General features: G+C 50.3%; 1 long non-coding RNA gene across 2 annotated transcripts in view; it reads right to left on the bottom strand.

Moving 5' to 3' along the window:
• Window positions 1-3,357: 3,357 nt before the first annotated feature.
• Window positions 3,358-14,630, bottom strand: part of LOC113601933 (uncharacterized) — a 257,395-nt gene continuing 246,122 nt past the window's right edge. For both annotated transcript variants that reach the window (XR_008298986.1, XR_008298985.1), the window contains one exon: window positions 3,358-13,283. This is a non-coding gene — a long non-coding RNA (uncharacterized LOC113601933). The remainder of the gene's footprint in view (window positions 13,284-14,630) is intronic.

The raw sequence follows: 14,630 nt of genomic DNA, 5'->3' as shown, positions 1-14,630 counted from the left end.
CGCAGTTGTGAGGCTCAAGGAAATGCAGCACGGCTCCCAGCCTTCTTTGAAGGAATATAGAATTGATCCGAAGGGTCCTCCTCCCCCTTCCCTGTCCCCCAGGGGAGGCTGCAAGGTGGCTGCTGCTGTGCCCGCATAGGGAGCTGGATGCCCAGCAAAGTCAGGGAGGCCAGGCCGGACGTGGGAGGACCCGGCCTGCATCCCTCTCCATGGCTGTCTTCCCTGAACCCCTGCACCTGCCTCTCTCCATGACGTTTATGAGTTGTTGAGGTGATTGGCCGCTGAGCCCCGGCGGGAGGGGAAGGGGCAGGGAGAGGTGGGCATGAGGCAGAGAAAGAGAAGGCACCACCCTATCGCCGGGATGACGCCGGTCGACACCACATCCTGGGCACTGGCCTTTGCCCCCCTGCCTTCCTCCCGCCGGGCAGAGGAGCCCCATCTTTCAGATCCCAACCCCTTTTCTCCACCCAGAAAATCCCTTCCAAGTCACAGGCCTTCCCTGACCCTGAGAATCCAGAGAAGGGCGGGTTGTCACCCCCATCCCGCGATGGCTGGGGTTTTGTCTCTCCCTGCATCTGTTGGATGAGTCCCTTCCCCTTCCTTCTCCTCCCCTCCCTTTTCCTCTGCTTTCATGAGATGCTGTGAACCAAAAAAGAATGATGGTGATGCCTGTTCATCACTCTCATTTTCCTTGGCATACATCCACACCCCACCCAGGCCTCCCTGCCCCAAGAAATATTCAGCCTTGGGCATCATGACGTTTCGTGCCAGGGCAGAGCCGGGCCCAACCGCTTCTTCTAGAAGGCTCTGGGTCCTTGCTTTTGACATTCCTTCCTTCTCAATCTTCTTTCAAAACCCATTTATGTGTTTGCGCCGAGGGCACAACGAGAATTTCAGCAACCCGATGGAGGCTGTCATATAATTTCTCTTATTATATCTAAATGTTGCATGCTTCTCTATGTCAAGTTGAAATAAATCTCCCCAGAGACTCCAAAAAAAATCTTCAGTGCCTCACACTACCCTCCACAAACATTGATGAAGCACCACGCCTTGTTGTGAGAATTCACGGAGGAGCCTCTGGGGAGACTCAAACGTGCTCCCCACAGCTGTAGACAAACTGGCTTATTCTAAGGAGCGAGGCGGGGGCTGGATTCACATTTTAAGTCTACCCGCTGGAGCTAAAAACCTGAGTGGGGCTTAGTTTAGCAAATCAAACACTTGCTTTCTGAGCACGTGCCATGGACTAAGTACCATTTTTTATTTTGAAAAGTGTGCGGCCTTTAATGTGGGAATACGCATGCACGTGGACAGAGTCAGAATTGTAAACTCACGTAAATATTTTCACCTCCTGAGCAGAAATAACCCGGCAGGGGTGGGGGGGGGGGGCAGAGGAGGGTAGAGTGGGCGCTCCTCTCAATCTGTTGGAGTGTTTTTATCCCATGGTTTGGTAGTGCTCCCCTTTGCCTGAAGCGGGATGGGAAGGAAGAGAAAGGGCACAATCCTGAAGTGTTTGAAGCCCGTGAACAAAGGCTCAGCCACCTCTCTCGGAGCCGACAGGGGAAGGTAGAGGTAGAATGAAGTGACCTGGAAGGACGTACTCCTGGATGAGTCCCAACTCTGCAGGGACGCACGCCAGCCCCACCTCCTCTGTTCATGAGCTGCTCTTTCCAAGGCAAAATATCTTGGGGGTGGGTTCTTTTGTGTCTTTTCCGATAAACTTGACTTTGATTGTGCGTTGGTCCTCTTATCAACCCCGGGCTTCAGTGGGCCAATGCTGGATATATCCCCTCCAGCATCTCGTCATAAAACACTCAATAGCTAGAGCCTTCCTCCTGCCCCCTTGGAGGGAGGGTTCTCTAGAAGTACGTCCAAGCACATGAAGAGGAAGCCCCAGAGCAAGTAGCAGAAGCCGCTACTGGCTGTGAGCAGACAATCCGAGCTCAGCTCGAGGTGTCCCTGCTGAGCCCTGGGGGAGGAAGTCTAGCCTTCGGATTCTTGCTCCCCCAGAGTCAGGCACCTGCGGAGGCCTTTCCCGAAGGGAACCCAGGCTGCTTTCCTCCAAGTACTCCACATACACGTCTCTCAGGATTGTTTCTCTCTCCTGATGGGCTGGACACCACGCCGTGTCTCTTATCACCCTCTGAATGAAGGAAGGGTGCTGGAAGCCGAGCCACCCAGCCTGAGTGGCAGGGCCCGGGCTGTGGACGGATTGGTGACGCTGTTGGAGTGTTTTTATCCCATGGTTTGGTAGTGCTCCCCTTTGCCTGAAGCGGGATGGGAAGGAAGAGAAAGGGCACAATCCTGAAGTGTTTGAAGCCCGTGAACAAAGGCTCAGCCACCTCTCTCGGAGCCGACAGGGGAAGGTAGAGGTAGAATGAAGTGAAGCTTCTCGTTGTCCCACTTTTAGGCAATTTGGCCTTAAAAGTACCTGGGGTATCGTCTGTTGGGGAATTGCGCTCGGCAGGCCCCCTGGGAAAAGAACCATTAGGGAAGAAAATAAGGCTCCGCAAGAAATTGTGCGGCCTTACGTTTAGCCCTTGCCATCCCCTATGGAGACTCCTCTACTTACAGGAAGGAGGGCCTCACGCATTTGCCAGCAAAGAGGGCCCGTAAAGGAGAGACCTATGGATTTGAAAGCCCCACTCCGGCAACTAAGGAGTGTATCTCTGGGCACAGGTGACTTCAACCCCTAGGCCCACCTGGCCCCCCCGAGGCATTCCAGATGACGACTGAATCTAGTCGGTTAAGCTACAGAATGGTTCATTGGTTCCTAGGTGCATGGTCTGTCTCAGAATGTATGAGGCATGGGTTTCTAAGGCTTTTTCGGCCCCTTTCGGGCACCTCGGACCGAGGCAAACATTGTTCTTCTGGCCTCATGTGGTTAAGAGGTCATGTCCCTGTAACTGTTCCACTTGAGGTGTTGAGAAATGGAGGGCCTTTCACGAGAACGGCAAAGCAAATGCTTTGTAGATTATAGATAAACGCAGACGCATAATGGAATAATGCAAGAAATTAATCTATAATCAAAGGGTGCGCGGGAAAGTTAGGGGAAAACCACCATGTTATTTCTTAAAGGTCGCTCATACATAGGAACATTTTCAAAATTAGGTAATGTTAGAAACACATCGTTGAGGGGCGCCTGGGTGGCACAGTCGGTTAAGCGTCCGACTTCAGCCAGGTCACGATCTCGCGGTCCGTGAGTTCGAGCCCCGCATCGGGCTCTGGGCTGATGGCTCAGAGCCTGGAGCCTGTTTCCGATTCTGCGTCTCCCTCTCTCTCTGCCCCTCGTCCGTTCATGCTCTGTCTGTCTCTATCCCAAAAATAAATAAACGTTGGAAAAAAAAAAAAAGAAAAACATCGTTGACGGATGCTACAAGGAAATCACTAGCATATATAATGCCACCTTCACTGCGATAAATCGGCCAGTTCAACGCACTGCCGTTGCCTGTGTCCATTTTTATTGTAGTTTTAGTTTTTTATTTTCCAGTTTTTTATTCTAGTTTTATTTTATTTTCACCGACGCCGTTCTTCCTTTGGGAACCCCTGGGCCTGCTGGAGCTGGACTCCGGCAGAAGGGGATGAGACCAAGGGTGTACGTGGAGAGTTTGAGAAGGAAGGAGCTCACCAGACTGGCTCTTCCTTTGCACCGTACGTAGAGATTAGGGTGCAAATACTCCAGGCTATACTGGAAGTGGCATTCTTGTCTGAGTCTCTGAGAAAAACAAACAAACAAACAAACAAACATGAAAATCCTAGAAACTGTAGATCCCTTGTCCTGTAATGGAAGTTAGAGACTTTGGCATCTTGATGGTCTCCAGGCTCCCCTTGCACCTAACGCTCAGACTGAGAAGGCTTCCCTGTGGGGACTCAGCGGGCCCCCCTTCCTCCACGCGGGGATTCTCGGAGACACCTCTGGGGGGCAGAACACGGCAACACCGTATGTCAAGGTCCGGGTCTAGTGCTGCCCTTCATAATCACACTTTATGGTTAAAAATGCGCGTGCTCTGAGGCAAAAAGCCAGAGCTTCAAAGCCAACACTTGTGGAATTTTGCGAAGCATTTTCCTCCCACCAACATTTACTGCATACTCATTATGGGCCATGTGCAAGGATGGGTAGTGGGTTAAAAAGCAGTCCCTGCCCCTGAGGGGTTCACAGTCTAATTGTGAGGAAGTGGGAGCGGGGTGGGGGGGGGGGGCGGTCTATAGAAAATGGATGCCCCTGGAGGGACTGACCCAGGCCAGGGAGCAATGCCCCACCTTCAAATTAGCAGGTGACAGAGAGAAGGTGCCAGGCTGGAGGAGGTTTTAGGAATGACCATTCCCTTCGTAAGTGTCTCTGAGACATTTGCTATGAGCTACGTAAGGGTGGATCCTCAACTCCATTCTCTTTTGCTTTTCCTAGAGTACAAAACACTGTCCAATCAGCAATTGTCCTTGTGCACCAAAGATTGGACAAAATGAAGCTTGAATGGCATGGGTTTTATTGGAACCAGCTCACTGTAGCCCTGTTACTACCCAACGTTACTGGAACAGAGACAAGGCTGTTATCTGGAAACTTATAAGAAATTTATCCCTGGCTCTGAAAACAGGGTTTAGGAAGTAAAATCATATGAAGGGCAAGACTGGTGTCCTGAGAAGGCGAAGGCTTTCATTGCTTTATTCAGATTGAAAGCTAAGGGGGCCAGCCACACGCGATTCCAAGAGTAGTGATCGTTTCTTCCCCACATTCAAGAATGCCTATCAGAGCAGGAATCACGGGCCTGTAGAGTTATAAATGTTTTTGCTGGGTTTTATTATTATTATTATTGTCGTTCAGATCCATCCAATGAAGGCGTTAAGTCGGACTTGGGTGTATTTCAGAATCCTGAAAATAGAACTAGAAAGGTCACGGACCTGTCCCCACCCCCCACACCGCACACACTCTCTCTCGTGGTTTCCAGCTTTCCACTTCTGCCTGAGGGTTTGCCTCTCATGTGCCCCATCAGAGCCTCCAAGAAGCTTTAAGGTTCTGCCCTCCTCAATGGGGCAGTGATACTGGTTTTCAATCCTTCCCAGGGATGTCTTCCACTCAGAACTTCTTCCCGATTCACTGCCCTCGGGGCCTTGATCATCTTTCCCGGGGTTGTCCCCCTGTGCCCCTCTCCTCGGTCTGATTTCCTGACGCCCAGAGACCTCATGTGTCCCCAGGACCAGTTCGGTTTCTCATGTCTGCCCTTCGCCCAGCCTGGGTTCCAAGGGCCTTTCCCCATACACCCTCCTCCACACAAGTGTCCATCATCCCGTAGGGTGGGGCAGCCCCTCAAGACCGGGTCTTACAAACAATGTAAAGCACCTGCTTCTGGAAGCTGACTCCCTACCCATCTCCATTGCCAAACGACCTAAACAGGTCCCTCTTCGCCCAGCCTCCTGGCTCTACAGCGAGGCTCTGTTCTGGCTGCCCGCTCTGCTTGGCCAAGCCCCCAAGCCAGGCCTCAGCGACACAAACTTTGGCAAAGCCTCTGTCCAGCCATCCAGACGGAAGCCCTTCTGACGGCCCCCGCGACAGGAGTCTTGCACGTGTGCCTCATCTTTCTAGACGAAGGGGAAGAAGAAGGGGAAGAAGACACCATCACCCGCTCTTGGCAACAAGTAGTGGTCGGGCCAAGCGACCGTTGGCTGGCGATGCTTCCCTGATGAAACCGGGTCTCCGGAGGCAGAGGAGCTCTCTCACAGGGAGGCCCCAGCAGCCACCAGTCAAAAGCCCCACTGAGGACCCGCAAATCCCTTAGGAACTTGAATGGGCAAAAACTCCAGGGGCACCGGGCCAGCTCAGCCGGTTGAGCGTCTGACTTCATCTCAGGTCACGATCTCGAGGTCCTTGGGTTCGAGCCCCACGTCGGGCGCTGTGCTGACCGCTCGGAGCCTGGAGCCTGCTTCGGATTCTGTGTCTCCCTCCCTCTCTCTCTCTCTCTCTCTCTCTCTGCCCCTCCCCCGCTCATGCCCTGTGTCTGTCACCAAAAAAAAAAAAAAAATAGCCCACATGGAGGCTGAGGAAGGACTTTAGTGCAATGATAGAACAGGAAAACAGAAAGCCAGCCAGACCGGCACTTGCAAAAGAGGGATCCCAGTTGAGCAGAAAGGAGACTTATCACAGAACAGAGAACAGAAACCGGAAGAGCTGTCTCAGCGTCTCCATCTCTGTCTCACGCGATGCTTGTAGGTCTTCCCAGGGTCCCTGGGGCCAGAGGAGCCTGCCTGTTTCCACACGGGCCGCCCTGGGGAGGTCCGCAGGCCGCCGCACACAGCCCTGTCCCAGGACAGTCTCTGTTTCTCAAATTCTCCAGTGGGAGCCCCTGAGAACCAGCAGTCACCAACAGAATCATTAGCCAACACCCCCCCCCCCCCCGGGGCCTGTCCCAGTTAATCCCTTGGGGACAGGCCGAGCAGGAATGTGGCAGCAATGTGGAGGTGGGGGACAGGAGCTCACCTCCGTATGGGGAGGTGAAAGTAACGTGAGAAAAGGGGTGGGGAGGCAGGAGAAATCGCCACCAGGAAACTGGGGAGCCTGATCCCCCAGAAAAGGTGTCAGGGACTCGGCCCAAAGAAAGTTTCACTGGTGTTTGGCTGTCCCAGGCAGCGATAGCAGAGGGAAGAAGAAACAAGTTGACCAGCCGCCCGGGCAGAAACCACGCGAAGACAGGAAGGAAGGGCTGAATTGAGGGGCTGAGTTGAGAACTTTCTGGAGAAAGAGGGGATTGAAAGGAAGAGCGGAGGTGCAGGAGGCCGGGCCTTCGGTGGCCCCTCTGTCCCGGAGGGCAAAGCGTCCACCAGAGGAGGGACGCACTTTAGGCTTGAACCTCAGTTCTGGAACTAATTCTAGAGCTCTGCTCTGTGCCTCAGTTTCCTCTTCTGTAAAGCAAAAATGGTCCATATTGCACAAGGATGGTATGTGAGGTCATTTACGTCCCTTGCTTGGCCCACCCTGGGTTCCTGGGAAGGGTTCCATAAATGGAGCCTATTAATAGTCCAGAAGCTTCCCCCATGTGAGGAGAAACGATGCCCTCCTCTGGGTGCACATCAGCCGCGCTGATTTTCTCTCAGACCTTAGCATACGCCACCCCGGGCTCTCCCAGCTCCCTATCTAGCTGGACTGGGCAGGAGGGCCCCATCCTGCCTGCCAGGCCGGCCTACCCTCAGCCAGTGCTATAGGGCCAGGTGCCCAGCAGACGCATAGGGCCCTCTGTAATCTGCCCGTCCCTAAAAAGTAATGTAGCCGGAGAACTGAGGGGGACTCCTTCTGAGCCCCAGCTTTGTCCAGTCACTGGCCACATGCAAACAAAGGATGATGTCAGTGGGCCTCAGTGTCCTTGTCTATAAAATGGGAGGCTCGGCCTTTGAGTCCTCTGGAGGCCTCTCTTTAGGAAGCTGATTTTATTTTTTAACGGAGACAGATTTATCTTCTGGATTTAATACACTGAGAAACATAGGAAAGTTACACTCACAGAAATGTCCTGTTTCAAAGATGTCATTAGATTTCAGGAAGTGGTAAAGTTGACCCCAAGCAGCACCCTCAGGGTTCAGAGTAGCGTTAGAGTTTAAAACAAAACAAAACAAAACAAAACAAAAACAAACAAAACACACAAAAAGCAAAACAAACCAACAAACAAAAACGACTGTAAAAAAGATGTATGTCAAGAAGGAAAAAATTCAGAAGTGAAGCTGCATTTCCTTAGTGAGCCGAATCACAATGTCCTGCTGTCCCCTGTCACATAAACCTCTGCACGAGAGGGCGTCCTTCCAATCTCACGGAGCCTAGGCCAATGCTGCGAATGCAGGCTTTACAGACTTCCAACCGGGCCTTATACCTGCTAGGAGTCTCCCGGCCCACGTGCAGCACAGCCGGACAGAACAAATGTTTGCCCTTCTAGCCTCCCCTCCCCCAGCCGGCTCGGATCCACCGCACATGTCCTGCTGCTGTGTCCCCACGGGCTGGCATGACTGCTTCCCCCGCTAGACTGTGAGCTCCTTGAGGGCAGGGACACTGTCTTCCTCTCCCTCCCCAGCGAGCACTCACATTTTCAGACAGCTGACCTCTGTAGATGACTGACAAATATTTGAGACGTGTTTTCATTAGATAACCAGCTTTGAGAAATAGAAACGGAACTCAAACATAGACAGAAGAGACAGTGTTGAGTGGGGGGCACAGCAGGAGTCGATTTAGGGGCACTGAGATCGGTGTGTCAACCAAAAAGTTCCAGCAAAGTGAAAGCATCTGCCCGTACAAGACTAGTACTCCGGGGAGCAGCCGGGAATATGGGGGAACTGATGTGTGGGCTAAACGCCATGGGCACGTAGAAGATAAGCCTGGGAGAGAAGGGTGGCCCGGGCACTGAGGCCATGATTCTGGAGAATTCCCGTCTCTTAAAGGACAGGGAGGTTGGCTTCAAAGAGCAGAGAAGCAGAAAGATCATGGAAGAAAAGAGAGGAGGGAGTTTCAAGAAGAAAAGGCTGAAAATTGAGTCAGGGAGACATGTCTCGGTCAAGGGCAGAACCAAGGCCAAGGAAGGGGCAGCACCAGTGGTAAAATTCTGCCCAGCAACTCAAGAGTGAGGGGATAAACTGAGGCATGGCAATAATACCATGAGGAAAAGGGGATGTACCAAAGATTTCTTATAAACAACAACAACAAAAAAGCAACCACAGGAGCCTTAGCAAGCCCTCTGCTTTATTTTTCTTTTTACAGCAAAAATAAGCTTTTCTGCACTCTAATAACCAAGTTTTAACCAGGGAGGCAAGGAGTCGAGGTTTCCCAAGACTTCTTCAAACTCCTCGTTGGTCAGCCCCCATCTCACGGGAGAATGTCAAGAGTGAGAAACCCCATTATGGAAAGTCTCCCCAAAAGGACAAATCAGAACCCCAATACCCCCTTGGGCTCCATGTCTGACTGCCCAGGGAGGGCACGGGAAGCGTGAGATCCTCCAGAAGCTGAAATAGAAAATTGCCTTCCCCACATCACAGGCATAAACTACACGTACAGACCCAAAGGTAGCCTCCTACCTCCTACGCTCTCCAGGGATCTCTTGGAGGAAAGCAAGGAGTAATGGAGGAAATAGTGACAGCCTCAAATAACTGCCCTCCAAAACGTGGCCCTCAGGTGATCTCTGTAACTCCATGCAAAAGCGCCAAGGTTCTCTTAAGTTTGGACATCTCCCACACCTGAGTTTGGGGACACTGGACCCACCAAACTACTAGCTTGAGTCAGAAACATTAACTCCCTGGGCCTGTGTCTTTGCCCATGAAACAGGAGGAATTTCTCACTGTTGTGTGTGTGAGTGCTGGAGTCATGTGTTCAGAGTGCTTGGGACGGCGGCTGGCACACACACTCAACAATTGCTTATCACTATGATGTCACGCAGGGATGGAGGGCAAGGTGGGTGGGAAAAATGGAAGGGGCTTCTGGGAGGAAGTGGCAATTAAAATTAGCCTTTGAAAATAAAAAAGAGGGGCGCCTGGGTGGCTCAGTCTGTTGAGCTACCGACTTCGGCTCAGGTCATGATCTCCCGGTTTGTGAGTTCGAGCCCCGCGTCGGGCTCTGTACTAACAGCTAAGAGCCAGGAGCCTGCTTCAGATTCTGTGTCTCCCTCTCTCTGCCCCTCCCCCACTCACGCTCTGTCTCTCTCTGTCTCTCTCTCTCTCTCTCTCTCTCAAAAATAAACAAACATTAAAAAAATCAAAAAAAATCAAAATAGCCTTTAAAGATACACAGGGCTTTATAACATAAACAAAGTGCTGCTTGTCAAGTTTTGTCCATCCATCCATCCATCCATCCATCCATACATCCATCCCTTTGTTCATTCATTCATTCAACCAACATTTTTGGAGTGCCTACAATGTACCAGGTACATGAGGAGCATTAGGAATGCTCACAATGAGTCTTGAATTTCATCTTCATTGTGCAGACATTAACACTGAGGCTCGGGCACTTAGTCCAGGTGACAGTTAAGTGATCATGGTCTTCCAATGAAATACCAGGAAATTAGCCAAATCTCAAGCCATGTAATTCCTATTTTTCCTTTCCTTCCACATACCGGAAATGCCATAGAGAAATGATCTGTGGCCTGGATCTCCCAAGCCAATGCTCCTTTTTCTTAGTGGAATTTTTTTTTCCTTTTCTTGTCAGCAGCGCTGGCCTTTTGCTGAGAGTCGGGGGTCCACGTTGTAGAAGTTCTGCTGGAAACAAAACCTCTTTCCTTCCCGTGTAGAGTGGCTTTCTAAAGCACTTCGCGAGAGGTTCTTGTGTTGCTCTTTGCTAGAGAACCACTCTTCACTCCCCACAGGGAGCTGATTCTTCACAGCAGAAGCAAGAGCAGATGAACGTGAAAACGGGGGTGACTGGGGGAGGGGGAGGGTAGAGATTTGGGCGTCCTTTTTTCGGCCAGAACCTCACTTTTGCAAACAAAATTCCGAGTACTTACAAAGCGTGACTGATGCGTTCTTTGTTATCCAGTTCCATAGGCCCGTTTTTCCAGGTTCTCTGCAAAATTCAAGGCCATGCGTTTGCACTGCGTTGCTCCCTCTTCTAACAGAAAGCCAAGCAGGTAGCCTCTCCCAACCCCAACAGCGCCCGTAGCTAAAATTCCTGCAAAGAAAAAGGGTAGAAGCTGCTGGAGGTTGTCCCGGATCTTTTGAGCCCAAACCCTGGGGTTTGAAAGGATCCTCAACTGTCTACCTAGCTGTTTTGCACACGGAAAATCCCATGTCCTGCTCAGAAAGAAAAGGCCAGGTGTCCCATCTTCCAACTTGATGGAGATCTGGAAGATCCGCAGTGATAACTTTTGTCCACTATGAAGTTATTTTTTCCGGTGGCTGAATCATATGGCCCATCGCTGTGGGTGGCTTGGATTCTCCCTCCAGAATAAAGCCACGCTAACCCTCTGCAGGTATCTGGTGAGAAAGAGAGCTTAGGTAGCAAGTAAATGTCTTTAGAAAACTTTCTAGTGGGAAAAGCACATGAAAAGCAATAATTGAGATACACTTCAAGTCTTTCTTATGGGTCCTAACAATGGCTACTTATTATGGCAGGGGCTGTTCTTGGTGTTTATTACATGTATGGACTCACATAATCTTCAAAACAACCATTAAGAGCCACTGAGCCACTCAGCCTGTGGTCTGTGAACCAGCATCATTAACACCATCTGGGAGCTAATTAAAGATGCAAAATCTCGGGCTCTGCTACAGGCCAAGTACATCAGGATCTGCACTGTAAGAAGCCGATGTGTGTTCATAGTCCAATACGAGAAACTCTCCTCTAATTGCTCCTATTGTCCCCATTCTATAGATAATAAAACCAAGGCACAGAGAGACTAGGTAACATGCACAAAATATGCAAACAGTAAGTGGCAGAGCCGGGATTCAAACCCAAGAAGTCGGGGGTCAGAGCCCGTGCTCCCCACACCGCAAACCACTGACGTTTAATCACAAGCGAACTACCTTCCCAGAGCAGTTTCTTGTTCCCAGCTCCTGCCATGAGCCAGAGAGCCCCCTCCCCTTTGTTACCAGAGTCTATCCAAAATATTGCTCTCATCGTGCTTCCCCGGAGAACATGTCCAGTGTTACTGCCCCCCGCCAAAGACTTGCCAGACCAGGTCTAAATCCTATCTCATACGATAAGACCTCTGACAATATGGCCCCAAAGCAAAGCCTTATCAACTTCATCTTTCAGCTCTTCCTGCCTCCCCACTCCTGTCACCCAAACTCGGGGTACCTTGTATCTTCCCACAGACAGGGTATGGGTATGCCCTCTAGAATTTCCTCCTTCTCCACCTGGCAAAAGCCAGATCCCCCCACAAATCAAGGCCAAGCGTCCTTTCAGCATGGAAGCATTTCCCAGCTGCCTAGGCCAACGATTATTAGCTCAGGCCCTCTGTTCTCACCCAGTTCATACCACGCTGGGAAATCTTACATGTGTTGAAGGATGTATATCTTTCCTCCAAACCCAAGGTGTGATGTCCATGTTCAGAGACCATATGTTTTGGGGCCCACTGTGTCCATTGCAGTGCCCTGCCTGTGGCAGTGAGGGCTTCTACTGGGAGTCGGTGCCACGCTTGGGCTGCCTGGCTCTATGGATAAATGGAGGAAAAAGAGCGTCTTACTCAATGAACCCTTCGCTTGGTGGAAAAATGTGCCACCTTCCATACTGTGTCTTCACCCTAATGAGCCCTGGAAGAAGTAGCCCAGACTATTCAACGCAGAGCTCACCTTAAAAAGCACCAAGCTGTGGAGCAGAGGTTGGAGAGTGTGGTGTTGCTACCATAGCCCTTCTCTCTGCACCGGATACCGGAAGGAATTCTCTGTGTCTCTTCCGATTGCAATGTTCTGTGAGCCAAAAACGACATTGTGTACGAAGCCGACACCCAGGCTGTTTGGCGTGGTGCAACCAGGCCCTTCAGGCTGGGAGAGGGAATGATTTCAGTTGTTCATAATTTGGGGCCACTGGTTACTCTGGGGCACATTTCCTTTTGCTAAATTTCAATCTCTTATGCCAAATCAACTTGCCCTCTGCAATAGGTTTTGGGGAAGTCCGGGCCCTTTCAGAAGCTGTCCTGAACACAAAACCCAATTCCTTGGCCGTATCCACTTGCACGGCAGTATTTGGTTTTTTGTTTGTTTGTTTGTTTGTTTGAAAACTCTCAGATGCCAACACTTCCTCCAAAATATTCAAAGAAAAAGCCAAAGAGTAGGCCAAAGGCTGTATCAGAAGAGGGAACCTAAACAGCTTCACTATTTTTTTCTTTATCACTAGAGAACATGCCTATGTGGAAAGAAATCTCCATCCTCCATATTGTAACTGGCAGTTTCATTACCCCCTGAATTTTGAAGCCTTTTTAATATTCACATGTGGCCTCAGGAAAAAAAAAAAGTGATCCTAGGGGCGCCCAGGTGGCTCAGTCAGTGAAGTGTCCAACTTCGGCTCAGGCCATGATCTCGCAGTTAGTGAGTTCGAGCCCCACATCGGGCTCTGGGCTGACAGCTCAGAGCCTGGAGCCTGCTTCCGATTCTGTGTCTCCCTCTCTCCCTGCCCCTCCCCTGCTCACCCTCTGTCTCTCTCTCTTTCAAAAATAAGCATGAAACATTTTTTTTAAGAAGTGATCCAGAGGATGTACAAGACCCTTGTCTACTTCTCACCTCTTACTGTGTGGAGACTGTAGGAGTGGTCTGTGCATGTCTGCCATGGAACATTCCTTTGCCCAGTGCCACTGCGGGCCCTCCATGCTGTCAGCCGTCATCTTCCCAGCTCTCAACCTCTGTGAAAACAAACTGGACAAGCAACTCCAGGTCTTTAACCGTGCTCCCCCTAGGTACCTGTGGTGCTGCCTCACACCTGCCTATTTGTCACTATTCTAAATCCAACCAGTCTGTCAACACCTAGGTGCGTAGCTAGCATGGCGTAGGACATCTGGAGATCTGGGCCGTGAAGGGATACTGCTACCATGCTCTCTTCTAAGCTCTCCCTATCGCCTCCCTCCCTGGTGAAGAACTTTTGAAACTCCGTGGTAATTGACATTTAACATATCTGACCCCGTGTTTCCACCATATTGATGGCAGGAGCCCAATTACACTCCAATTTGTTTCTTCCCACAGTGCCTGGCACCTTAGCAAGTACTCAATAAATATTTGTTGGATTCATTGGATGCATAAAGTTCCCTTCATTTACAGAAATACTCCTCTGTGATTATAGAAAGACATAACGTCTACATACTTAATAGTCTTTCCTAAGTGCAAATGGAAATATTGCTGTATTAAAATGAGGCCAATCCAAAGGGGTAAGAATATTCAGAAGAGGCTGATTCATTAAACGTTTTTCTTTTATTTTAGGAAAGTGCTAGTAGTATCCAGTAAAATGGTGCTTAAGCCCCCCCCCCCCCCCATGTAGTGGGTAGGGAGCGGTAAGGCAGAAAGCCCAGGTGAGCCAGAATCTCGCTGCACAAAGGCAGCTTTTAACCTCAATCACTACTGCTGACATGGGCAGGGGATGGGAGGGATTTGTAAGGATATTGGAAAATGCCATCGAGGAAAAGGTTTTGATTAGAGTGAACAAATCTTTTCTGGACAACCTTCAGACAGAGGCTTTTTGTCCTTTTTCTTCCTGAAAAACCATTACAAAGCCTTTCTCAGTACCACAAGAAGCACTAGGGTTGAAAGACACCTTCCTGGGGGCATCGAAGTCCCAACTGTGGGAGACTTTAAAAGGCACCTCCACTGTGAAAATTTGCATCGTCGCCATCAGAAATAGAAACAGCTATGAAAATAAAAATAAAGATCCTGCGTTCTGGGTATCTAAACCCCAGTGCTCCTGATCTCATAAACGGTTGGAAATTCAACTTGAAAAACTGCAGCAGAGATCCCTTGTGGCCTCCCCCCCTTGCAGCGAGAAGCATGCGTAGTGGTTAAGAGCTTGGAGGCAGGCTGCCTGGGCTGGGATCTAGATCCTCCGTGGACGAGCTGCTCTTTTTAGCAAGCAACCTCCTAGCCTCACTAGGTCTCGGTTTCTTCCTCTGTGAAATGAAGATAATACCTGATAAGGTTGCTTTGAGAACGAGATAGGTTAACATTGAGGAATCAGTGAGTTAACACTGTCAAGCGCTTGGAAC

This window comes from Acinonyx jubatus, chromosome B3 (assembly GCF_027475565.1).
Source record: "Acinonyx jubatus isolate Ajub_Pintada_27869175 chromosome B3, VMU_Ajub_asm_v1.0, whole genome shotgun sequence".
Lineage (NCBI taxonomy): Eukaryota > Metazoa > Chordata > Mammalia > Carnivora > Felidae > Acinonyx > Acinonyx jubatus.
The sequence above is the reverse complement of the archived record's forward strand: the minus strand, read 5'-3'. Positions and strand labels throughout refer to the sequence as shown.